Below are 25,170 nucleotides of genomic sequence, written 5' to 3'. Positions count from 1 at the left end.
GGCAAGAAATATTTTACTATAAGTCGGGTTTATTCCCTGCCACCAGCTACACGGCTAAGATAATAAAATTTACGGCCAATCTTAAATTAAATAATTACAAACACATTGACAGAAAAAAAAGAAAAATTGGTCTAAAGAGTTTAGACAGTACTTCCCTCGCTGTCGGAAACTTGACGACTGCATGGCTATTGTGTTTTTTTCTCATTACATTTTTGTAGTGGGAATTTAAAAAAAATTGCGATGACGTCATCAACATTTTTGCAAGGACACGTATATCAGTTGGGATAGATGTAGTGTAATACTAAGAATAAAATTATTGTATTCCCAAATTTTCGGGAAAATGAATTGGGTCGTTTTGAATATTGATTTTTTATAATCAATAAAATAACGAAACAATTTACTCGCGTATACGGCAACTGAAAATCGTTTATGTATAAACATTCTTAATTTAAGATGACAGGCGTAACAGCATACGTGAGAGTCAAACAGAGAAACTGTAAACAAAACGACCATCGGTTTTATTGCTTCGACTTCCGCTTATTATATAAAACATTGGGTTTTATTTTAATTCTTCACAATTGGTTGATTATAAACATGTCTATTTCACATTCGCGGAACCAAGTGATCGCATAAAACAAATGCAGGTCTGTAATGTTAAAGTCGATGTAAATAGGCGATGCTACCCTTATGTTTCAACCGAGTTTTTCCTTTAACAAATTTTGTGTCTACCAAATTGGGTTGGTTGGGGTGTAATACTAATAATAAGTGTTGCCTTTAATTTAATCAATAAAATAAATTGACTTCATTAATTTTTTTGAACCACCTCTTAAGAAAATCTAAAAAATATGAATGGAATGATAAATCACAAGTACAAACTCATCATATTTTTTGCATTTTAGATAGGATTTATTCAGCAAAATTTAAGGGTGACGTCATCAATTTTTTTAGGAGGGATGAACAAATACATTTTGAACAAAAGTTTACCATGCTTATAATAACATTAAAATATTCCCAAGATTTCAAAGCATTCGGTTTTGTAATTCCTGATTAAATCGATAAAATAAATTCACGCCTTCATTAATTTTTTTGAGTCACCCTGCATATGCAAATCCAAAAATATGAATGGAATGATAAATCACAAGTACAAACTCATCATATTTTGTACATTTTAGATACGATTTATTCGGCAAACTTTTGAGCTGACGTCATCAGTTTTTTGTAGAAGATAACCAAATATATTTTGACTAAAAATTTATTATGCTCTTTATAACCTTAAAACATCTGCAAGATTTCAAAGCATTCGGTTTTGTAGTTCCTGATTAAATCAATAAAATTAATTTACGCATTCATTAATTTTTTTGAGTCACCCTGTATATGCAAATCGAAAAAATTTGAATGGAATGATAAATCACAAGAAGAGACTCACCATATTTTGTACATTTTAGATAGGATTTATTCAGCAAAATTTTGTGGTGACGTCATAAATTTTTTAGGGGGGACGACCAAATACATTTTGATCAAAAATTTACCATGCTTATGATAATTTTAAAATATCTTCAAGATTTCGAAGCATTCGGTTTTGTAGTTCCTGAGTAAATCAGTAAAATAAATTTACGCTTTCATTTATTTTCTTGAATCACCCTGTATATGCAAATCCAAAAAATATGAATGGAGTGATAGATCACAAGTACAGACTGATCATATTTTGTTCATTTTAGATATGATTTATTCGGCAAATTTTCGAGCTGACGTCATCAAGTTTTTGGAGGGGATAAGCAAATATATTTTGACTAAACATTTATTATGCTCTTTATAACCTTCAAACATCTGCAAGATGTCAGAGCATTCCGTTTTGTAGTTCCTGATTAAATCAATAAAATATATTTACGCATTCATTAATTTTTTTGAGTCACTCTGTATATGCAAATCCAAAAAATATGAATGGAGTGATAAATGACAAGTACAGGCTCATCATATTTTGTACATTTTAGATATGATTTATTCCACAAACTTTTGAGCTGACGTCATCAAGTTTTTGGAGGGGGTAAGCAAATATTTTTTGACTAAAGATTTATGATGCTCTTTATAGCCTTAAAACATCTGCAACATTTCAAAGCATTCTGGTTAGCAGATTAAAAATTAAATTTCAAAATGTTGTTTTATAATTTTGATTTTTTTTCCAAAAATCTGGACGTTTCGGGTGAAAAGTCGATTCGGAGTTGTAAACTACATGTGTAGGACTATGTTATTTTATACAATTGAAAACCCATTTACTATGTACAATTTTGAAGTGACGTCATCGCATTAGTGGTGGGGATGATTAGACAAATTTTGGTTAGCGTTTTACCATCTACATGATATTCTTAATATAAGTACAAAATTTCACAACAATCGGTCGAGTACTTTCGGAGATTATCTGTCTAATAAAAATCCGGGGGCAGACGGACAGACGGACGGACGGACAGACGGACGGACAGACGGACAGACGGACAGACAGACGGAAATGGGAGACCTATTTCTTCGTCTTCTAGGGGTCATGAAAGATCGAGAAAACGTAAAAGTAGAGAGTCGGCCGACGGACTCGATTACAATACTTCCTTTGCTTACGCTCGGGAGTAATAAGACGTCCGGCACGGTCGCTCTTTCCTAGGAGGCGACTTCCTTCACGACGAGCTCCTTCGGGATTTGGGGGCGACGACCTTGAAACCTGGAAATCTCGCGAGAACGGTACGGCGATCCAGGAGAAGCCTGTGGTGGCAGTAACTACGCGTGCACGACGGTTTCGACTTGTTCCGGTGACGAGGAAAAACGGTGGTACGGTTTTTCGTTCGGGGGCGGCGATTCAACAACCCGTACACAAACGAGCAGAAAACCCAAGACGGTACTTCAGTAAGTGGTCGGTTCCTTCCTAGCTTTTGCACTTTCCACCAAGAACACTTTTTACTGAAGAAAACAGCCACAGTACTTCTTCCTTCTTCCTCGAAGCTTCGAGATCGAATCCGCTTCCGCCGCGGCGGCGCGGTGGTCGCGGCTTTAACCCCGGCTCTCGCGGTACGCATTCCGGTTTCTGGCCCGCGAAAATTTGCTTCGTTACACTCCCCCCTTTCGTCGGTAAAAAAAAGGAGTGTAACTTCTTTTTTTTATTACTAACCATCCCCAATACAATACCCAAAAAAAAAGACTCCGGTGTCCAGCAGGGCGTCATAAACTGTGCCAAAAAGGGTGACGACGACATTGGGATGGTTATCGGGAATCTTGAGCGGAACTTCCGTCGCTGTAGTCGGCTTAAACTTCTCGCACGTTTCTTCGGTCGCAGAACAGTCGGGGTGGTTTCCTTCAGGCCGACCGGTAATGTCCGGTTTCACCACATCTCCAACATTTGACAGTGGCCCCGGTGTTGGTTGTGGCTTCTGTGGACTGCCGCACGGGTCTGGACGACGCTGGTGGGGGACGGACGTTCTTCAGGCTTCGCGGTGGTGCCGTGAATGGCTGCTCGGGTTGCAAGGGATGGTTTTCAGACCTAGCTGGTCAGTTTCCTGCAAAAGAAGCGTAGACATACCTGGCCGCCGGAATCTGGGTCGTCGTCGAAGTGCGATTCGGCGGCGGGACTGGTGAATAGCTCCTCACTTCGGTCTGGAGCTGCTCATACTCATCGATGCTCCGGAAATCACTATGGAGAATGTACTGTCGGTACTCCGGCAGCAGGTGGCTGTACAGACGACGGCTTCTCCAGGTCGTTGGCGGCGGTTAACAATCTGGTCTTCCAGGATTTCATCGTAATTCGGCAGATAGAAGTCCCGGAACTCCTCCACGAAGTCGTCCCTGGGATACCAAAGTGCCCGGTTGTTGCGGTACCACTGCAACGCCTTGTCGGTGAGGATTTCCGGCAGCATGGTGAGCATCGTATTCGGTGGAATAGCAAAATGCTCTTGGAGTTCTTCAGTCCGCTCCAGAAACGCCGTGCGGTCGGTCTCTCCATCGAAGTGGATACGGCTCTTCCGCACCAAGTCCAGGGCTTCCCAACGGGTGTCGCGCGGGTGTGTCTAGCTCGGCTGGACCGAGTGGCGACTCAGTGTCGGTGCTGGTGATGGCACGAGAGACGGACGTTTCGGTGGTGGCGGTCGAAATTCTCGACTCAGAGACGGAGAGGTTGGTCTCGTGGCTGTCGATGGGGGCCATGGAGAAATATGGGGCGGTTCCCTGTACGTCCACGTAGTTGACTCGCCGATTCGGCTCCTAGTAGCGTCTTCAGAAGCGGGACGAGCAAGTTCCAACGGGACGACAGGTTGTGACGGGATACCTGATCAGAAGAGACGTGGCCAACTCCTCCATGTCAGTTTCGGCCTGGTGACGGAGATGGAAATCCTTCAATCGCCGGCGGAGCGTATTGACGGAACCAGAGGCGTCGATTCCAATCTCGCACAGGGCTTCTTCCAACTGGTGACGCTGCAGCTGGTGGACTCACGTCGCGACCTGAGCTGGGTACGGTCCGCCTTGGTCCTCCTTACCCAATCTGCGACGTCACCAGTTCTGACGGTGACGGTTGATGATTTCGGGGACGGCGACCACAATATGACACAAAAACAAAGAAAAAATGATCTGCCAACGGCACTTATTTCTTTCGGCAACTTAGAAAAGAGATAAAAAAAACAGACCGCTCTAAACCGACGGTCTCCCGCTGATAGCGGACAAAAATGTAGGTGGTGACGTACTTTTACTTTTTGTTCTGGATTTTATGTCCTGCCAAACCTTCCTCCACTGTTTCCACATTTTCACTCCTCGTGGTGGAACAGCATTCAGTGCCGTAGTGACTTCTTCCCATAAGTTCTAGCCATCGCGAAACGTAAAGTCTTTCGTAAATTTACCTTCCACCATGTGTGGACGTTGTTTCACAACACTTTTTGTTCCGTATTAAAGTTAGATGTTCTTTTTGCCATAATTTAAAGTTAATTTAAGTTATTTTAATAACACCCCCAAACATTTGTAAATGACCGAATGCGAAATGTCAAACCACATTATCATAGAAAACTTGATCGTCAACTGAAGCAATGTTATGTTCGCGTACACTCAGCGTACCCTAAAATTCGTGTACCGGTCAAGAATCCCGAATTTGCGGTAGACCAATACGCACACGGAACCTGTTTAAAGAAGCCGATCTTTAGGAGGGTTTGTTAATCGTGGTCTGCTTTGCCCAGGTAATCTGGAGTAGGAACTCGGAACTTTTGTATAGCATCCGACGCTGTACAACGAGGTATACCTAGGCTATTAGCGATATAACCGATACTGCGCCCATCATTGTGAAGAGCAACAGCTTGAGCAGATTCTTCGGGAGTTCTTTTTTTTTCCTTTAATAAATCACATCTATCAACTTTATTTTTCACCGCCAACTTTCAAACCAAGAAACAAACGCCAATAACACTTAATAAAGGAGCCAGATGAAACAAATTAATTCAAAGTGCCTAAAAAAATTGCTAAACAAAGCGTCTTATGATATGATACCGCCCAAAAACTTCACTACATCTTTTATTTTATACTGTAAATTATTTTGCAGACATTTTAAAATGTTGATAATGAAAAATTAGAGTGTTCGGTTAATTTTGCAGTCTAGTGTATTTTGCCATAAAAGTTTGAATGAAATCTTGAATCTATGTGGAAGTTTTAACGTTTTTGCACAATAAAAACTTATTCTTGCAAACTGATCTTTCGTTACTCCAAATGCTCTTGTATCCAAGTCTTCGACATATTGTTTCAAATTCAACAACTGGTCTTCAGTAAATGTATTGTAGGTTGGTTGTCTTTGAAATCTTTTTTGACATATTTGATCTATTAATTTAGTGAATAATAAACATAACATACGAGTGTACTGCTATACCTTATATACGACCATCTATCTACGTAAAAATGTCATTCATAAAAAAAAAAAAACAAGGGCGAATAGAAGATTTTGATGTTGATGGTTCTATACAAATATCGACCAAGTTTATAGTTTTTGTATTTTCATCAGATTTGATTCGCTACTAGATCGGATTTGTACAATGAGAATAAAGTCGGTGCTAATATTGTTCTCTGTGAAACACCGAATTTTACAGGACGCAATGTAGATGTAACATTCGACTTAGATCCATTGTCTCCTGTATGGTTTATTTTAACACTTTGTGTTCGTGTATCGAGCAAGAATGTTTTGAACTATATATTTCAAGAGATTACCTCTAATTCCTAACTTTTCTCGCTTATTTAACAGCCTATCATGGGGTACACAATCAAAAGCACAGCTTAAGTAAAGATCAAGTAAGGTGTTATATAAATCGATAGTTGCCATCGAAATCGATTTATTGCAGCGTAAATCGTTTTATTCCGTGGGTATTAGGTGATATCTATCAGCAAAAGAGTTAATTTCGTTAACATGCATTTTGCAAAGATTTTAGCCTATATCCTCTCTATGGGATTTTTTGTGTATGGGTTTTACTGTTGCAGTTTTTAGACTTTCAGGGAATATTCCTGTTTAAAGGACTGATTTATTAAGCAAGTTAGCGGGTAGGTCAGTAAGTAGCCTAAGCTATAGTGATAGGATCTGAGTGATTTACCCCATTGATGTAAGGTTTTTTATTATGTTTTTCTTTTATTAGATTGCACGCACACTTCAAAGATTTTTTTTTGTATCCTTCGTGGAAACCATCAACTTTACTATGGTGACATTAATAAAGAAATGTGTCATTTTTCTCGCTAGCAACACTTTTATAGTTAGCAACACTTTTCTCGTTAGCGGCCATTCTTCTCTCATTAGCAACCGTTTATTTGTCCGCAACAAGATCCTCGGAAGAGAAACATCCAATATAATAGTTATTCAATGCATTTATTTTGATAAATATGAAATGTAGAGTTCGTTACATGTTACATTATTAAAAGTCAATCCGTTTGAAGCAGTCGTAAACAGATGGTTGTCAGATATGTTGAAACTTAAACTTGATGAAGACTGGCAAATGCTGAAGGGGATTCTGAATGGGATACTGAAGGGGATCCTGAAAGGTGTGCTGATCTACGATTACTTCGTTTTGAGTCAGGTCACTGAAGATTTTCTTTGATGTTTGAATTTTATTTTGAATGCTGTCTTCGATGTATCTTTCGGCGGAAATTGTAGAAGACCACCTTCCAAGTCTTTTTAAATCCGAAATACTACTACCTTTGTCAATTAGCAGCCTAGTCGATGTTCGACGCATGCGGACTAGATTGTTGATGCCTTTAGACTCTTACTCTACAAAAATACATAACAAAATCTAATTTAAAAATGTACACATTCACACCTTTTCCAAAAGAACGCTAACAAGACATTCTCGCTAACTTCCTTCACATTTTTGCTTTGCCTCCATTGATTAAATTGGTCGTAGGTTTTTAAATATTTTTCTCTTGATTTATCAGGAAGCAAATTTCTAACTGCTTCTCATGCCGGAATTTCCGGTTGATAATCTTGAGAATAACTCGCGCAATCGTTCATGTTTTCGTGAAATTTTTGCTTATTGACTCGTCACCATGGTCTGCAATTATTTCAATGGTATCTACGTTTTACACCTTGATAGTTTTTTAAAAAACTCTTCGATTCAGGCCTTTCCATCAGGGATACAAAAATATAGCATGTTGTACTCATTAGAAAAGGGCGTTTTCCAGCTAGTGTAAAGACCTTTTTTGCAATCATGACTTTTTTTGATGGCTTTTGTGCATTCACCAGGGAGCGGGAGTTCGAACTTCCCGGACACGTGCATTTCCGTTGCCATGGTAACCTTAAAATACTCGGGTAGTGTCAACATTGTGACTAGTGTCCCTGTAGAGAGAGTTCCGCAAACCTACGCCATTTTAACTCCAACACCACGCGCCAACTTTAAACGAGGTGGTATGAATAATAAATTCTTGTACAACAAATTTTTAGAATAAATGTAAAACAAAGGGCAATTTTTGAATCGAAACAAAGTATTATTTCCCAATTTTATTCACATCATCCAGGTTATAATACTATTTTAATTTAGATTTTAATGATATAACAAGAATTTAGGTATACGAACGAAAGGTCAATGAAACGCAGAAATACTGAAATGTCTTATTGCATTTTGTTTGACAAAATACGCATCGCAATACTCTTACTACTTGTAATACCAGCACTATTGGTAACAATTTTTTTACTTCCCGAGCGTAAGCAAAGGAAGTATTGTAATCGAGTCCGTCGGCCGACTCTCTACTTTTACGTTTTCTCGATCTTTCATGACCCCTAGAAGACGAAGAAATAGGTCTCCCATTTCCGTCTGTCTGTCCGTCTGTCCGTCTGTCTGCCGTCCCGGATTTTTATTAGACAGATAATCTCCGAAAGTATTAGACCGATTGTTGTGAAATTTTGCACTTATATTAGGAATATCATGTAGATCGTAAAACGCTAACCAAAATTTGTCTAATCATCCCCACAACCAATGCGATGACGTCACTTCAAAATTGTATATAGTAAATGGGTTTTAAGTTGTATAAAATAACATAGTCCTACACATGTAGTTTACGATTGCGAATTGAGCTTTCACCCGAAACGTCCAGATTTTTAGAAAAAAAATCAAAATTATAAAACAACATTTTGCAATTTAATTTTGAATCTGCTAACCCGAATGTTTTGAAATGTTGCAGATGTTTTAAGGCTATAAAGAGAATCATAAATCTTCAGTCAAAATATATTTGGTTATCCCCTCTAAAAACTTGATGACGTCAGCTCAAAAGTTTGCCGAATTAATCCTATCTAAAATGTACAAAATATGATAAGTCTGTACTTGTAATATATCACTCCCTTCATATTTTTTGGATTTGCATATACAGGGTGACGCAAAAAAAAATAAAGAATGAGTAAATTTATTTTAATGATTTACTCAGGAACTACAAAACCGAATGCTTTGAAATCTTGAAGATGTTTTAAAATTATCATAAGCATTGTAAATTTCTTATCAAAATGTATTTGGTCGTCCTCCCTAAAAACTTTATGACGTCACCACAAAATTTTGCTGAATAAATCCGATCTAAAATGTACAAAATATGGTGAGTCTCTTCTGGTGATTTATCATTCCATTCAAATTTTTTCGATTTGCATATACAGGGCGACTCAAAAAAAGTAATGAATGCGTGAATTTATTTTATTGAGTTAATCAGAAACTACAAAACCGAATGCTTTGAAATCTTGCAGACCAATTTTTTTTGTTGTGCGAAATGATTTATAACTTCTTGGGTAAATTGCTCTGACATATTGTTTTTGACAAGTTCTTTTTCTATTGAAATCTGGCACATATTATTCAATCTGTCTTGGCCAGTTGTATTTCGCGCGTAATTCTTAATACGTTTTAATGCAGAAAAACTTCTCTCTACAGAAACTGATGTCACGGGTAAAGTTACTACTAAACACAGCAGTTTATACAATTCTGGCATGCAACTTTGAAGATTATTGTCGTATATAAATTTAATCATTTCAACCGGTGTCCCAGAAGTTTCTAAAATTTTGTCGTTATAAGCCACAATTAATTCATTTTTTAATTGAATATTATCAAAAAAGGGATACTGCTTAATCAAATCATTTAAAAGTCGGTCGGGAAAATTTTTGGCATAAGACGGAAAATTAACATTATTTAGTAAATCAAAAAAGATCAATTTTTCTAAATCAAGAAATCTAATTTCTATTTGATTTACTATTGTGTCCAAAATTTCAAAAAAAATGTGCCGAAGTTGCTGTTCTTTATTGGGTAATTCATCTGTTCTGCGACGTTTTGGAGTGGATTCTTCAGTGGCATCTATATCAAGTTTTTTATAAATGTTATTGAAAAAGTCATCACATCCCCTAAAAGCACGTAATTTAGATGAAAGTGACTGTAAATAATTCCTCGCTTTAGTGATGTCTGTCAACTTTTGTTGTAAAACAGAAAATATGACGTCAGTTTGTTCAAAAATAAATTTAAACGTTTCTAGCAAAAATAAGAACTTATGATCTGGTAAACTATTTTTTAAACCTACCGCTTCTCGAATTGAAACTGCATCAAATTCAGAGCTGTTAATTATAAAGTCAAAAACTTCAATTAATTGTTCTTTGTAAGCACAAACTGTAAAAATTGCACGAGAGCTAAAATTCCATCGAGTTGGAGCGCTAGTTGGTAGACGGCTTCCACAAATTTTATCTAAAACGCTAGTCCTTTTGGTTGACTTTGAAAAATAAGAAGAGAATCCCGACAAAGTTGAAAAAAAAATTCGCACTGCTGGTTGAATGGTGCTACAAGCTTTGCCCAATACTAAATTTAAACGATGTACATAACAATGTGTAAAAGTTGCTTGAGGTGCCACACTTTTAACTTTTAATTGTAATCCACTGAGTTCCCCAGCCATAACCGCTGCACCATCATATGTTTGTGCTATTAATTTATCTTTTAGATTGTATTTACTGAAATTATGTAGCAATAATTGAAATAAATCTTCAGAAGTTCGTCCAGAACTAACATCGAAAAACCCCATGAATCTTTCGACAATTTTACCGGAGATAACGTAACGAAAAATAACTGATAATTGCGATTTACAACTTATGTCAGTCGTTTCATCAATCTGCCAGGAAAAAAAAGGAGCGTCAAAAATTTGTTTGCTAATGTTCTTGTTTATAACAAAAGAAATTGATTCAACTAACTCGTTCTGAATCGTTTTTGAAGTACCAGAAAACACGGATTTATTGTCAGAATCTTTTTCCAAAAAATTTCTCAAACAAGTGTCATATCTACTCAACAATGAAATTAATTCTTTAAAATTTCCGCGATTGAAAGACGTTTCTGACTCGTCATGTCCTCTAAAGGGAAGCTCTTGTGTGCACAAAAATATAGCAACATCAATTAACCTTTTAATAATTTCTCTATTTTCGCGAACTTTGGCATTAAAATTTTCTACAGTAAAACCTGTCTATGCCGGAATCGCGCGGGTCCAAAATTTTTATCCGTCTTAAACAGGGTTCCGGCTTTTACAGGAAACCCGACTATAACGGAAAGTACACCTCTATAAAACAGAAATCAATTTTTATTAAATTGAATACATAGGTACATATAAAAAAATTATTTGAAATAGTTGTTTATTGCTATTTACTTTTTCGGCCATTTAGATATATTTTCCATGCGTGTTCTCAACTGCAAAAGGTTGGACACACTCACCGCTTTGCCATTACTCTCTAATTAATTTTAGGATATGTCTTATAATTTGATACATTTGGGTTTTTTACAACCGAACTTTTGCAAATTTCTGTAACACTCAAATTGTGCTGCTCGTGTACATTAATTAAATCCATTTTGTTGTTATTGTTGGTCGTTTTATGGGCTATTGCGAACACACATAAAACCACGAGAGATACCAATTAAATGAGAATTGAGAACAGTGATTTTCTGTTGACAAAAAATGCACTTGCAGGTCCACGAATAGAATTATATATTTTTCGTAGAAATCATCAACTTTGTTCTCGCTTCCGTTTTACACAGAGTTGGGTGCATGTATTTTGACACGTTGGGACCTACAAATATTTTCCGTTTCCGCGTTACACAGTTTCCGGCTTATACGGACCAAAATACATTAAATTAGGTATTTGGAAAAACGGGACTGCGGAAAATTTCCGCGATGAACAGTTTTCCGCCTTCTACAGAGTCCGGCATAGACAGGTTTCACTGTTTTTCAATTTTGCGAGCAGAATCTAGAGTACTGGCAATATTCTGTTGGCCGAGAAGAACAAACTTGCAAGTAGATGATATGTGATCTTTACTTTTGGAATGTTTTTCCAAGGAACGCGACAAATTTTTCAAATCTGCATATCCAGTTTTCCACCAAACCGATTCTCCACTATTCGAGAATAAAATACATGGCCAACAGAAAAGTTTATTGACAATTGTACTCCCAGCAAGCCAATCATATTTTGTGTACCAATTGAGACTGAACGCCCTGGTTTTTTGTTTTTCTCTTTGAATTAATGTTAAGCTTAGATCTGGACATGGACGTTCGCTTTCCTTTACAAACAATTTATCTTCGTATGTTAACTTATTGAAGGGACATTTATTCACGAGGAAGTTAACAATGTCATTTGTATTTCGAACTGTGGAGATTACCTGAGTACCAGATGGGCCTGCATCCATGTTCATTATTATTTAATTAAGTACAAATAAAATTAATCGGAGTATCCACAATCCACCCGTTAACCAAGTACCGAACTCTATAACGACAATGACTGAAATTTAAAATTTATCCACACTGCAAAATGCAAGAGTAGGAGAACCAATCAGATAAGAGCTGCGGCCGGCCTCAAGACTATCTGTCCTAAAGCATTTGATTCCCATAGTAAGCAGTAGCGGTAATACCAGAGAACATAGTAATTGACCCTTTTCCTGTAAGATCGTAAAACTTCCATAGTGACTTTTCGTGCGCACGCATCTTCAAAACCACGTTGGAAATTGTATCCGGCACTCCGGCAGCAGAGCAAAGGCCTGTGACAAAAAACCGCTTTGACAGAATGCAACCGGCTACACATGCGTAATCTGTCGCTCATTGGTTAATTTAAACTTGGCGCTCCAAAAATCTGACTTCGCCTGCGCGATGTTGTCTCACTCTGTGTCATTGGAATTTATATAATGTCTACTCACTTTGCTTACAGGAAAAGGGTCAATACTCTCCGTTGTAAAAACTTCGAGCGTCCTAGTCCCACATTTAAATCAAACCGTGAGGCCGGCCTAAACGCATGATAATACCAGTGATGAATAATCATAGATGTTAAATTAAGTTACCTAGATATCCGACTACCTAACCCTGCGCTGCAGAGAGAAGTGAAGCTTCAAGGTCGAGTGGCCGCCATTTGTCAGAAAGGCAAAACATTGCTGTCAATGTATGATCGCTTGGTAATATATTAGGAAAATAGTGCTAAATACAGGGTGTTATGAAATACATGGAAACAAAAAATCTGGTGAATGTAGGGAACCTAAGAAGTCAAATGAACGTTTGTTGTTTTAGTAAAATTTGAAAGGAAAATTTAACCCCTATCCAAACATTCATTCCTCCACTGATAAATAATGGTTTCACGAAAAAATGTGAAACCTAGTAACTGAAAACTGCCGAGGTGTAACTACTGTTGCTATTAATTTATTGCTAGCAACAAATAAACAATGACAATAATTAATGAACTGACAATTAAAACTTCAAAATCATAATTTAATCAACCATAAAATGAAACAAAACGTAACGTATGCAACTAGAGCAAGTTTTCAAAATGTCCACCACCATTTCGTATACACGTTTCCGCACGTCTAATCAATGATTGTTGCCTTGTTCATGTAGAGTTCTCCACACCACAAAAGGTGAAACTCCCACTCGGTAAGACAATCGTCTAATGCTTATACCTGGATCGTTTTCAACGACATTCAAAATTTCTTCTTCGGCATCAAGTGTCCGTTCTGTCCTTTCACGACCACGATCACTAAAACGAGGTTGAAATTTCCCATTTTCTCGTAGACGCTGAACAACGTTAGCAAATGTTTTATGATTTGGCAATCTTCGTTCGGGAAATGCTTCTTGGTATAAACGTCGAGCTTCCAAGGAGTTTCTTAAGGCTTGTCCATACATCAGAACCATGTCAGTCATTTCAGAATTAGAAAAATTAATTTTGTTCTTCCAAAAAAATTGCAAAAACGTCAAAAAATGATGGGCTAATGAATGTATTGTCATGTTAACAAGCAACAATTTTACCTACTTTAAATTACTATAGTGATCAAATTTACCTTTAACATTTTTGGAATCAGTAGCGCACACGCAAATTTTAACAGATTTTCAATCAATTTTATCTCGAAAACTAAAGGATTTTTATTAGATCAATATTTGATGCATAAATTCTCTACATCATGACCAATTACGTTAAAAAAAGTTTCCATCTATTTCAAAAATACCCTGTATATGTATGTACGTTGCGAACTGTTTCATGTGTATTGGGGGTGAATGTGTATGATTACGTGAATTAAAGTATAGTTCCAAAAAGTGTTGGTTTATTAAAAGCGAAATATGCCGGCATCGTGTTCCGCATTTGGGTGTACAAATCGGTTTAAACCAGGAGGAAACGTCCAGTTTTTTGGGTAATTTGCGGTCGATTGCTAAATCGGTTTGTCTTTTTATTATGTGATTTTGTCTTTAGATTTCCCCTGAAAAATGAAAAGCTCTTGGAACAGTGGGTTAGAGTAATGAAAAGAAAAAAAATTACACCAACAAAAGCCAGTAAATTGTGTAGTGACCCTTTCACTGAAAGTGATTATTTGGTGCGTCCTGGCACGTATTTACTGCTTAGGTATTTTTTTAATTTTAATGACTTCTGATTTATGTAAGAATTGGAAAACTATTTTAATTATTTTTCCTCAATAACGTAACATTTGTAGTATATTTTAAATTATATGTACTTTTGTTGTATGTCAGGATTGGCAAGCTAACAATAAAATGTGCACCTGATTTCCTTAGAACAAATAAATAATATTTTACCCTTACTTTCACCATTACCGTAATACGATTCTACAGTATTTTGCCTCTTTGACAAATGGCCGCCATGGGCTTCACTTTACGCGACGCAGTTGCGCATCTAGTAGAGTATAAGGTTAAAATCTATGTGAATAATACATGATTGGTTAGAATAACGCTGCACCTTTATTTTGTGGTTGGCATAGAAACTTCAGTTGTCGTGCTAATTTTAAATTACCCCGTACAAAAAAATGGTATGGAAGAAAAACATTTTTAATGATTATGAATGGTGAGGCCCTGCCTCACCTGCCTCACCTGACAAGCCGCCACTGATAAACTTATTCCCATGTTTTCCTAGTAAATAATATTATATACATATATATATATATATATATATATATATATATATATGGTATGATCTAACTCAAAAGACGGCGCGGCGCGAAGAAAGGCGGATGGAATCTCCATTCTCCAAGGTCCAATATCGTCCGTATTCACAGCGCGCTTATGGGAACCGAGGGATTATTCCAATTCAAAATCCAGTTCGAGTACTGCCTTTTCCAAATTAAACCTTGGGTCGACCACCGAGTAGTGCGGTTCAAGGGGATAGAGCGAGTACCGGTTGAATTCGCCTGGTGGTCGTTCCGAGGCCCTCTTCTAGTCCGTTTGAATTCCACGGTGCGTGGGCGGTTGCCGAGAGCGTCATCATTCGAGCGTAAATGGCACTGAGCGCTTGGGTAGCGGACACAGTGTACTAACGAATGCGCGCGGAGTGGGGCCGTGGTTGAGCTTCAGCGTGGCGTGGGATGATGGCGTTAGGTGTTCCGTTACATCCTCCCCCTCGGGACCAAAAGTATCGTCCCGATCTTGGTTCTGGACCGCGGGGTTTTTCCTAGGACGGCCCCGTTTCCGAATGGGTGCAGACGGCGCGCCTTCCTGGATGGTACTGAGGTAAGGTCTTAGTTGGGAGCTATGGTATGTCCCCAGTGGTTGCGAAGAATCTGTATTGGTTCCGATCTCGTATGAAGTGGGACCACGGGCTTGAAGTACTCGATAGGGCCCATCTCGTCGAGGTGCAAATTTAGAGCTCATTCCAGCTCTGGTTTTGCTGAGAATGTCAGTTGTTACAAGTACTAAGTCACCGGGGTTGTACTCTGGGCCGCCTTCTTCCTTTGTCAGCCTGCCACTTTTGACGAAGCTGTCCCTTTTCGTGAGTTTCACGGGCTCGACTGAGGTCGTCGGCGAATCGTAGAAGACGAGGGGTGATTCCTTCAATAAAAGTTTCGGAGACGATGCGGCCCCGTAGGTCCTGGGTGACGTCGCCGATGGTCCGAGGCTCGCGTCCGAACATTAGGTAGGCAGGGGTGAATCCGGTGCTGCTGCAAATGGCAGTATTCATGGCGAATCGGATTGCGGGGAGCTTATCGGGTCATTGGGTATGCGGATTTTTCCCTATCTGAATGGCAAGGAGTGTTTTCATATCCCTATTCTTCCTTTCTATTGGGCTTTCTGGAGTACAGCGCTGACAAATTGGATGCCGTTGTCGCTGATGATGCGTCTGGGCACGCCATACCTCAAAAATACTTCGTTGATGAGGGTCCATGCGCACTTTTCAGCAGTAGCCTCGGTGAGGGCGAATAAGTCGACCCACTTGGTTGCGTAGTCGCCAATGATGTATATCCACCGGAAACCCTTTTCGGAGGTAGGAAGTGGTCCGAATAGATCTATGGAGAGGACCTCCATCCGTTGTTGCATCACGGGCGTCTGAAGTAGGCCTGCTGGTTTGAGGTTTGAAGGCTTGTATTTCCGGCATTCGGGGCAGAATTTGACGTGTTTTTCGACATCTCTTCGCATTCCTACCCAGTAATAGCACTGGGTTATGCGGGATAGGGTGCGTTCTACACCTAGATGTCCGGCTGTTGGAGCATCGTGATATTCCTTAAGGACGGTGATACGCTTGTCCTTAGGAACTACGTACTAGGCTTCTTCGCTATCGCTGTCTGACCCATAGCGATAGAGAACTTCTGGGGTTAGTAGGTATCCCTTGGAAGTCCAGGGTTGTGTGACGATCTCATTCTCCTGCAAGCTGCGGTGCGCTCAGGTATAACAGGTTGCGGTCAAAGTTCAGAGCAGTAACCGGAGACATTCTCGGTTCGCGTCGGCGTATCCACTTCCACCTGTCAAGGTCTTTCTTTCTCTCTTCCCGTCCACCGAAGTGATGACGTGTGCCACGTAGTGCGGTAACGCTTCCAGGAAAATCCAGAGAACGAGGAGTCATCCCAACTCGGGAACGTGGTTAAACAATAGCCTGGGTTACCGGAAAACCCGTACGTTTGAGTAAGTCGCCAGAGGCCGTTAACATTCAAGGTAATTACCGATCTAATTCTCTACGTGACCCTGGGTGGCCTCAACTGGCGAAATATCATTTCAGGCCTCTTTTATTTTCGTTACTACCCCAATGTAACATCTTCCACCCTAATCTTCGTAGCCCAGGGACCTGGTTGGAGATTCTATATGTATAAACCCCGGGACAGGAGGCGGTCGTAGGTTGCCCCGTCTTAGTTCGTCGCTGGAGGGACGAAGACACCCTGGCCACAGGAGACTCCCAGTAAGCCTCTCGAGTGTAATTTCGTTATCGCCAGCGCAATAGTTTTATGTATACCTGTAGAGAGCTCTCTCCCCGTTATACGTCGCGTCGGTGAATCTGAACGTAGTACTACACTCTCGAGGGGTTACATCCCCAGTGTACCGTTGTTGACTTAGTTATAGTTCACTGACTGTTCGATCTCCTATCTAGTCACCACCTAGTGTAAATTAGCAGCAATACACTCATATTAATATACTAGCCTAACCGTATTATTTCTACCAATTCACCGAGTTAGGAACTGGTCAGTTATTGGGACTTGTCGAGTACTCTCTCTCTCGTTCGAGCTTTCGAGACTGAGTATAGAAGTGACCCAGAGTAAAGCTCGTGGCGCCCCTCCATTTACTCGACAAAGCAACCGACAGGTAAGTTGGCACACAAATCATCGCCCTGCAGCCGTCGCCCTAGGCGGACCGACGACTTTCACCCCGGCTCTACCGCCCTGACTGAGCTAGGCGCGACAGTTGGGTTTCTTCGGCTTTCATCGATGATAGGGCCCCAATGATCTTTTTCAGTTCGGAATCTTCTAATTGTTGTTGGCGGAGTCGTTGGGCTCCATCTGTAGGGAGGTCGATCTCTACCACATTAACCTGGCATGAACTAGGGACGATCGGTGATCGAAAAAGTGTATCGGCGATCACGTTAGCCTTCCCTGGTGTGTACTGAACCATGAGGTTGTATGGTTGCAGTTATAAGGCCCACCTTGCGAGGCGGCCTGTGGGAGTTTTTAGTGTCATCAGCCATCGAAGAGGTTGATGATCGGTGATGACAACCACGGAGCTTTGTTCAACGTAACCGCGGAATTTCGTCAGTGCCCAGACGACCGCAAGAGCTTCGCGTTCCGTGGTAGAATAGTTTCTCTCTGCGTCCGTTAGGAGTCACATACTCGATAGGCCGTTCGTCGTTTCCCTCCCCCTGGAGGAGAGCTGCACCGAGTGCATAGGCGCTGGCGTCAGTGCGTAGCACAAATGGTTGGCTGAGATCGGCCTGTCGTAGAATAGGGGCCGATGACAACTTCTCCTTTAAAGAATTGTAGGCGGCTTCCTGGGATGACCCCCATTCCCAGATAGCGTCCTTCTTAGTTAACTGGGTGAGAGGCCTAGCGACGTCTGCAACGTGCGGAATGAATTTCCTAAACCAGGAGTACGTTTGAAGAAACGTCTGGAGCTGCTTCAGGTTTCTTGGAGCTGCTCGTTCGAGTAGGGCAGTGACTTTGTCTTCTGCAACCGATATTCCTTCTGGTGACATATAGTGTCCGAGATACTGAGTGCGTTGGCAACAGAATGTGCACTTTGGCCGTCTGAAGCATAATTGGTATAGACGCAATCGTTCCAGTACCTGCCGTAGATCTTTCAGGTGTTTCTCGAAGTCCTTGGATATGATAATTAAGTCATCAAGGTAGCCGAGGAGCGTAACATCTGGGACTCCTGCTTTGAATCTATCAATTAGGCGCTGGAATGTGGCGGGTGCATTTCGTATCCCAAACGGCATTCGAGTGAAACGGTACAGGCCAAATGGACATATGAAGGCGGTCTTATCTCGGTCTTCCGTCCTGACTCGAATTTGCCAATAACCAGCTTGTAGGTCGAGGGTGGTTATATGGCAACTTTCCCCAGTTGAATGGAGGAGGTCATCCATCCTCGGGAGTGGATAAACCTCTGGAGTCGTGATCGAGTTCAGTTTACGGTAATCGATGTACAACCGAATGGTACCGTCTCGCTTGGGCACCATGACAACGGGGGATGCCCAGGGGCTATCGCACTCCTCTATGATGTCTCCCTCGAGCATTCCGTCGATTTCGGCCTTAAGCTGCGCCTTCTTTGCTGGGGTCAGCCGGTATGGTAGCTGGGAGATGGCAGTGTGTTCCCCAGTGGGAATAACATGCTCCATATACGGGGTTGGTAGTCTTTGCTCTCGAAAGACATCTTCGTACTCCTCGAGTATTTGGTTTAAGTTTCCGCGCTGTCCCTCTGATAGCGATTGGGCTTCGTTTGCGCGGAGGTGTACGGAGAACAGGTGAACTCGTGTAGTTCTACGGGGTTTCTCTGGGAAGAGGTAGTTCTGTTCGGTACTGACTGCGTCCCAAGCTAGGCATACATCGTGCATCATATACTCAGTGGCGTAAGGAGCCTGATACACGTGCCAGCGACCTTGTGGGGCTTTCTTTGCAATCGGCGGCGGTGGACCAAAGCAATTGTCGTCATCATTTACGTCCATTATTTATGGCACTATCTTTCAAGGGTTGGATGACTCCTCCAGAGAGTCGAGTGGATCTGAAGGTCGCATGGACGCTAGGGTAGTTTGTACTTTGGCGTCAGTGGGCACCTTTGCATCGTAGACCGCTTGCTCTACGAATGGAAATTCTCATTGGGGTTCACCTTTGAAGTGGTAGCTTCGTCCTGCTAGGTCCAAGACTAAGCGTGCGTCTTCGATGAAGTCGGCGCCTAGCAATGTCTTCGTACCTTCATGACCCGAAATCATGGCGAACGTGGTAGGAATATTTCGGCCATCTAGACTGACCTGCGTCCTTTACGTTGGGACCCTTGTGGTCCGGGTCACTCCATCGGCTAGTGCGACCTCTACATTTTCTTCACCCGCGTGAAGTCCTCTAGCGGTCAATACCTTGAACAGGCTGGCGCTTGCGACACTTACGCATGCGGCGGTGTCGAGGTAGGCAGTTCCCCAGGTGTCTTCTATTTTAATGCGGATCGCAGAGCGGACTCGTGGCTGTAACCTGACCGTATCGACGGCGCAGAACCCCAGTGGCTCTGCTGGAAGCGCCGATACAGCCGTTACTGCCTTTGAACTGCAGGCCGGGCAATTCCTGCGATATACTCCGGGCTTGTTGCACCCGTAACATCGGATGATCTGGTCTTCCTGGTTCTGGAACATCTTTTCCCTTGTTTGCTTGCGACATTCCTGTGCCGTGTGTCCGAAACACTTGCAGAACTGGCACTTGATTCTTGTTCTCTCCTTTTTCTCATTGGCGCTCGTTTTCCTCGACATCCCTGCACCTTTCCTCTGTCGAGTAAGCTCATTATTATGTTCTTAGCCCCGCCCGCCCTCCCTCTATTTCCTTGGAAGATATGTTATTTGCCAAAATCATTTTTATCTTATAGACAGATAGATAAAAATACTAGCCTCGCCACCCCGCCCTCTATTTTCTTGGAATATATGTCATTTGCCAAAATCATTCTTATCTTATCAGGTGCTACCCCCGCCCACCCGCCCTTTGTTTTCTTGGAAGGTATGTTATTTGCCAAAGTCAGTCTTATCTTAGCAAGTACTAACTCCGCCCACTCTTCTCATTCTAACGACTAGTTTTATTTTTGTTCAGTAAAAGATCATTCATTTGATTAAGATCGGATAAAATCGGTCATTGAAAAGGAGTCAGGGTGGATGGGCGGGGCTAAATATGTTTCTCTGTCGAGTAGGCTCATTATTATGTTCTTAGCCCCGCCCGCCCTCCCTCTATTTTCTTGGAATATATGTCATTCGCCAAAATCATTCTTATCTTATCAGGTGCTACCCCCGCCCACCCGCCCTCTGTTTTCTTGGAAGGTATGTTATTTGCCAAAATCAGTCTTATCTTAGAAAGTACTAAGTCCGCCCACTCTTCTCATTCTAACGACTAGTTTCATTTTTCTGTTCAGTATAAAATCTAATTGTGATATACCTACTTGTTATTTCTGTAGAATATTGTATACATGTTTTGTGTGGAACGATGCCAAATGTAGTATTTCTATGTAAGGGCTGAATAAAGTTATTATTATTATTATTCACTTGATTAAGATCGGACAAAATCAGTCATTGAAAAGGAGACAGGGTGGGTGGGCGGGGCTAATTATGTTCTTGGCAAGTACTACCTCCGCCCACTCTTCTCATTACAACGACTAGTTTTATTTCTGTTCAGTATAAGATCATTCATTTGATTAAGATCGGATAAAATCGGTCATTGAAAAGGAGACAGGGTGGGTGGGCGGGTCTAAATATGTTCCTCTGTCGAGTAGGCTCATTATTATGTTCTTAGCCCCGCCCGCCCTCCCTCTATTTCCTTGGAAGATATGTCATCTGCCAAATCATTCTTATCTTAACAAGTACTAGCCCCGCCCACCCCCCTCTTGTCATTCTAACGACCAATTTTATTTCTGTTCAGGATAAAATCATTCATTTCATTCAGATCAGATAAAATTAATTACTGATAAGGAGACAGGGTGGGTGGGCGGGGCTAAATATGTTCTTCTGTCGAGTGGGAGTGGAAACTAATAATGGACTGATGAAACAAAAATTAATAATAATTTCCATTTTCATCTACAAAATTTTTATAGAGAACTAGTTTGAGGAAACTCTAAAAATTGCTGTATTTCAATTAGCGATTTTAGAAAAACGGTGGAAATTTACAAAGACACGAAACTGAAAATCACTTCTGGATATCGAAATGTACACGAAAGCTCTTCAACTAATTTTTAAATACGGTTCAAAATAAATCTACACATATTAAGAATAAAAAAGGCAAAATATAAGCCCCGCCCACCCACCCTGTCTCAATTGTAATGATTTTTTTTTATTCGTCGTGAGCCAAGGGGGTGGAGCTTAAAATCCTTATTTCTCTGCCAGAAATTTCATGTAAAACATGCTTTTAAGTATCGTGTTGTTACAAAAATACCATACACGTCCAGATCTCAATTCTCAGCTGTGATGAATTTTTCGTTGGTTGTCACATCGAGGGGCGGAGCTTAATTGCAGAATCCTTATTTGTCTACAAGAATCAAGAATTTACCATTTTAAACATGTTTCAAGGTTCTTATTGTGAAAAGGCGACTACGTATGTTAAGACAAATAGCAAAATATAAGCCCCGCCCACCCGCCCTATCTCAATTGTAAAGATCTTTTTTTAATCATCGAGAGCCAAAGGAAGATAAGAAATTACTGTGTAACACATGTTTTTGAGTATAAAGAAAAAATTAAAGCCAAAGATTAAGCCCCACCCATACCTGCCCTGATCCAGATAGTAATGAAGTTTTCATTCGTTGGCAGACCCAGGGGCGGAGCCTAATTGCAAAATTCGTATTTTCTTACAAGAATTTACCATTTTAAACCCGTTTTAGGTTTCTAAGAAAAAAAAATTCATCACAATTGAGATAGGGTGGGTGGGCGGGGTTTATTTATATTTTTCCTTTTTTCTTAACATACGTAGTATTCCTTGAATAACACGAAACTCGAAAACATATTTTTAATTTATTGTAAAGAAATAAGTATTTGCAGATAAGCTCCGCCTTCTTGACTCACGACGAATAAAAAAATCGTCACAATTGAAATAGGGCGGGTGGGTGGGGCTCACATTTTGCCTTTTTGTTTCAATATGTACAGAAGCCCCACCCATTCGTCTCGATCTCAACCGTGATGAATTTTTCATTCGTTGTCAGACCGAAGGGCGGAGCATAATTACAAAATCGATATTTCCCTATACAAATTTACCATTTTAAACATGTTTTAAGTTTCTTGCGGTGAAAAGATGATTACACATATTAAGAAAAAAGGCAAAATGTAGAACCCGCCCACCAGATCGAAGGGCAGGGCTTAATTGCAAAATCCATATTTGTCTACAAGAATGTATCATTTTAAACGTGTCTTAAGTTTCTAAGAATAAAAAAATCATCACAATTGAGATAGGGCGGGTGGGCGGGCTTACGTTTTGCCTTGTTCTTTTAATATGTGTAGACTTCTTTTCACAACATTAAACTTAAAACATGTTTAAAATGGAAAATTTGTGTAAGAAAGGAAATATTGATTTTGCAATTAGGCTCCGCCCCATAATTGCAAAATCCATTTCTTTGCAAAAATGTACCATTTTAACCATGTTGTAAGTTTCTAGTTGTGAAAAGATGGCTACGTATATTAAGAAAAAAAGCAAAACATAAGTTTTAAGTTTCTTGTTGTCGAAATAAATCTACACATATTAAGAATAAAAAAGGCAAAATATAAGCCCCGCCCACCCACCCTGTCTCAATTGTAATGATTTTTTTTATTCGTCGTGAGCCAAGGGGGTGGAGCTTAAAATCCTTATTTCTCTACCAGAAATTTCATGTAAAACATGACTTGGTAAATTGATGTTTACGAGTGAGGAACAAGTAAAAATTTTATTTAAATACAATTAGAAACACAAATAATTTCCGACTAGAAATTGACGGATGGTAAGGTGGTTATGTTATAGTTATAAGTTATAAGTAGAGAGCGGATTTCTGTCGGGCTAGACAAGGCCAAACTCGGTACGGCTCGTACGGGATGGGAATTTATTGCAGTTACCGGCTGCACTTCGTTTATTTGAGATTAGAATAACGCTGCTTCGTTGCACTCTGCTGTTAATTCCAGTTCTCATTTACTTAGCCGTTTGATTAATAAATCGTTAATTGTATTTATGGAATCAAGTGACAATTAAATTCAGTGATTACCTATCACCCGCTACTGAGTCCCGGCGATGCAGCGCGTCCCCACCTATATCGTGATGTAGCCCGACAGAAATCCGCTGTCTAGTTATAAGTATAAACTTCCTGCCCTGGGAGGTGCGTGGTCAGTCGTCAATTTATGTGTACCTCGCTGGTAAAAGAAGTGCGAAAAGGATTAAAAGATTACTGGTTCTCAATTTATGTATACCCAAAAAAACTGCCACTCACGAGGATAAACTTACACATCGGCTTTTTAAAGGCCGTCCCCCATGGTCGCAAAATTTTTGTTTTGACAAATATGCAACTACAAGCGCAAGTGATATCAAGCATAAAATATCTTAGTACGAATTGGGCGATGAATCTCATCAGTTAACATTATTACAACACACAGGTAAATCTTTCGCTACCTGGTACCACGTGGTAAGTCGGGAAGGCAAAATTTTAAATTTACCTTTGTTATAGGAGGCAATAAAGGGGATTTAGTTGAGACTTAGAACTTTAACCTTTTTCAATTTCTTAGAACAGAACAGACGATTTCATTATTACATTATTATGAGGCAAAAAAATCTCCTTGGTTACTTATTTGGGCTATTCAAGTTGATTTTTGCAATAGAACGTCTTTTTCTTTAAATAACAATAATATTATTATTATTAATAATAATAATAATCTAATCAATGCATATCATTACTTGGTCTCAGTACCCGTAATGATAGAAGTCTTGCCTGAATGCCGGTCATTTCCGGGTCAGTGGTGGGTCTTATAATAAATTTTATTCATTCTGTAGACAAACAAGTTGTATAGAACATGTCAATTTTTACAACAATAAAACATTTAAATAAATACATTCACTTATACAGGGTGTTTGCGAAATGCACCGACAAAAAAATTGGAGGGGTTCCCGAGAGCAACAGGAATGAAAAAAACTCCTGTTGTATTATCAAAAGTTGCAAAGTAAATTTACCCTTTATCCAAGCTTTATTCGCGCCACTGTAAGAGGTGCTATCAGATTCAATTAATACACGTTTTGTAAAAACGTAGCAACCAAAAACTAACAACGAAAGGTGAAGTTTGAAAAATGTCAAGTAAAAAGTCAAAAGTATTTTTTCAGAAACAATCAATTTGAAACAATTTTAACTGGATGTTTAAACATTTTGAAGTAAAGGATTATTTTAAATGGTAGTAATTAGTCATTTTTACTTAATTCTCCTTGCGTCGAGATCCTATTAGAACGACGGCCGGCGGACCACTGTGCAGGGTCGCGGGTCTCCTTTCCCGTTTTTTGCGTCCCGCTGTGGTTTTTTCAGTTCTTATAAGAACACGGTTCTGGACAGTGGTTCGCCGATCTTGGTTCCATTGGAATTCCGATATGATAGGTAATCGCCTGCGTGTTCTTTTTCAGGATGTTGTCATTTTCTTTACTTATGTACAGACTTCTTAATAAATGAGCATAGTTAACAAAAAGGAACTATTAATAAGAATAAGACTTTTCAACGACGATAACCAACTAAACTTTACTAATCAAAATAAAAATAAAGAATAAAATTAACACAACGTTAAACAAACTACTA

General features: G+C 39.9%; 1 long non-coding RNA gene across 1 annotated transcript in view; it reads right to left on the bottom strand.

Annotated features, from left to right (window-relative positions):
• Positions 1–5,935: 5,935 nt before the first annotated feature.
• LOC135123692 (uncharacterized) overlaps positions 5,936–25,170 on the bottom strand; it is a 103,715-nt gene continuing 84,480 nt past the window's right edge. The window contains exons 2-3 of the long non-coding RNA XR_010279688.1: positions 7,302–12,687; positions 5,936–7,252 (exon numbers count right to left, since the gene is read on the bottom strand). This is a non-coding gene — a long non-coding RNA (uncharacterized LOC135123692). The remainder of the gene's footprint in view (positions 7,253–7,301; positions 12,688–25,170) is intronic.

This window comes from Zophobas morio, unplaced genomic scaffold (assembly GCF_036711695.1).
Source record: "Zophobas morio isolate AGI-343-1 ecotype UQ-CSIRO unplaced genomic scaffold, CSIRO_AGI_Zmor_V1 ptg000006l, whole genome shotgun sequence".
NCBI lineage: Eukaryota > Metazoa > Arthropoda > Insecta > Coleoptera > Tenebrionidae > Zophobas > Zophobas morio.
Note: the sequence above shows the minus strand (reverse complement) of the source record. Positions and strands in the feature narration are given on the sequence as shown.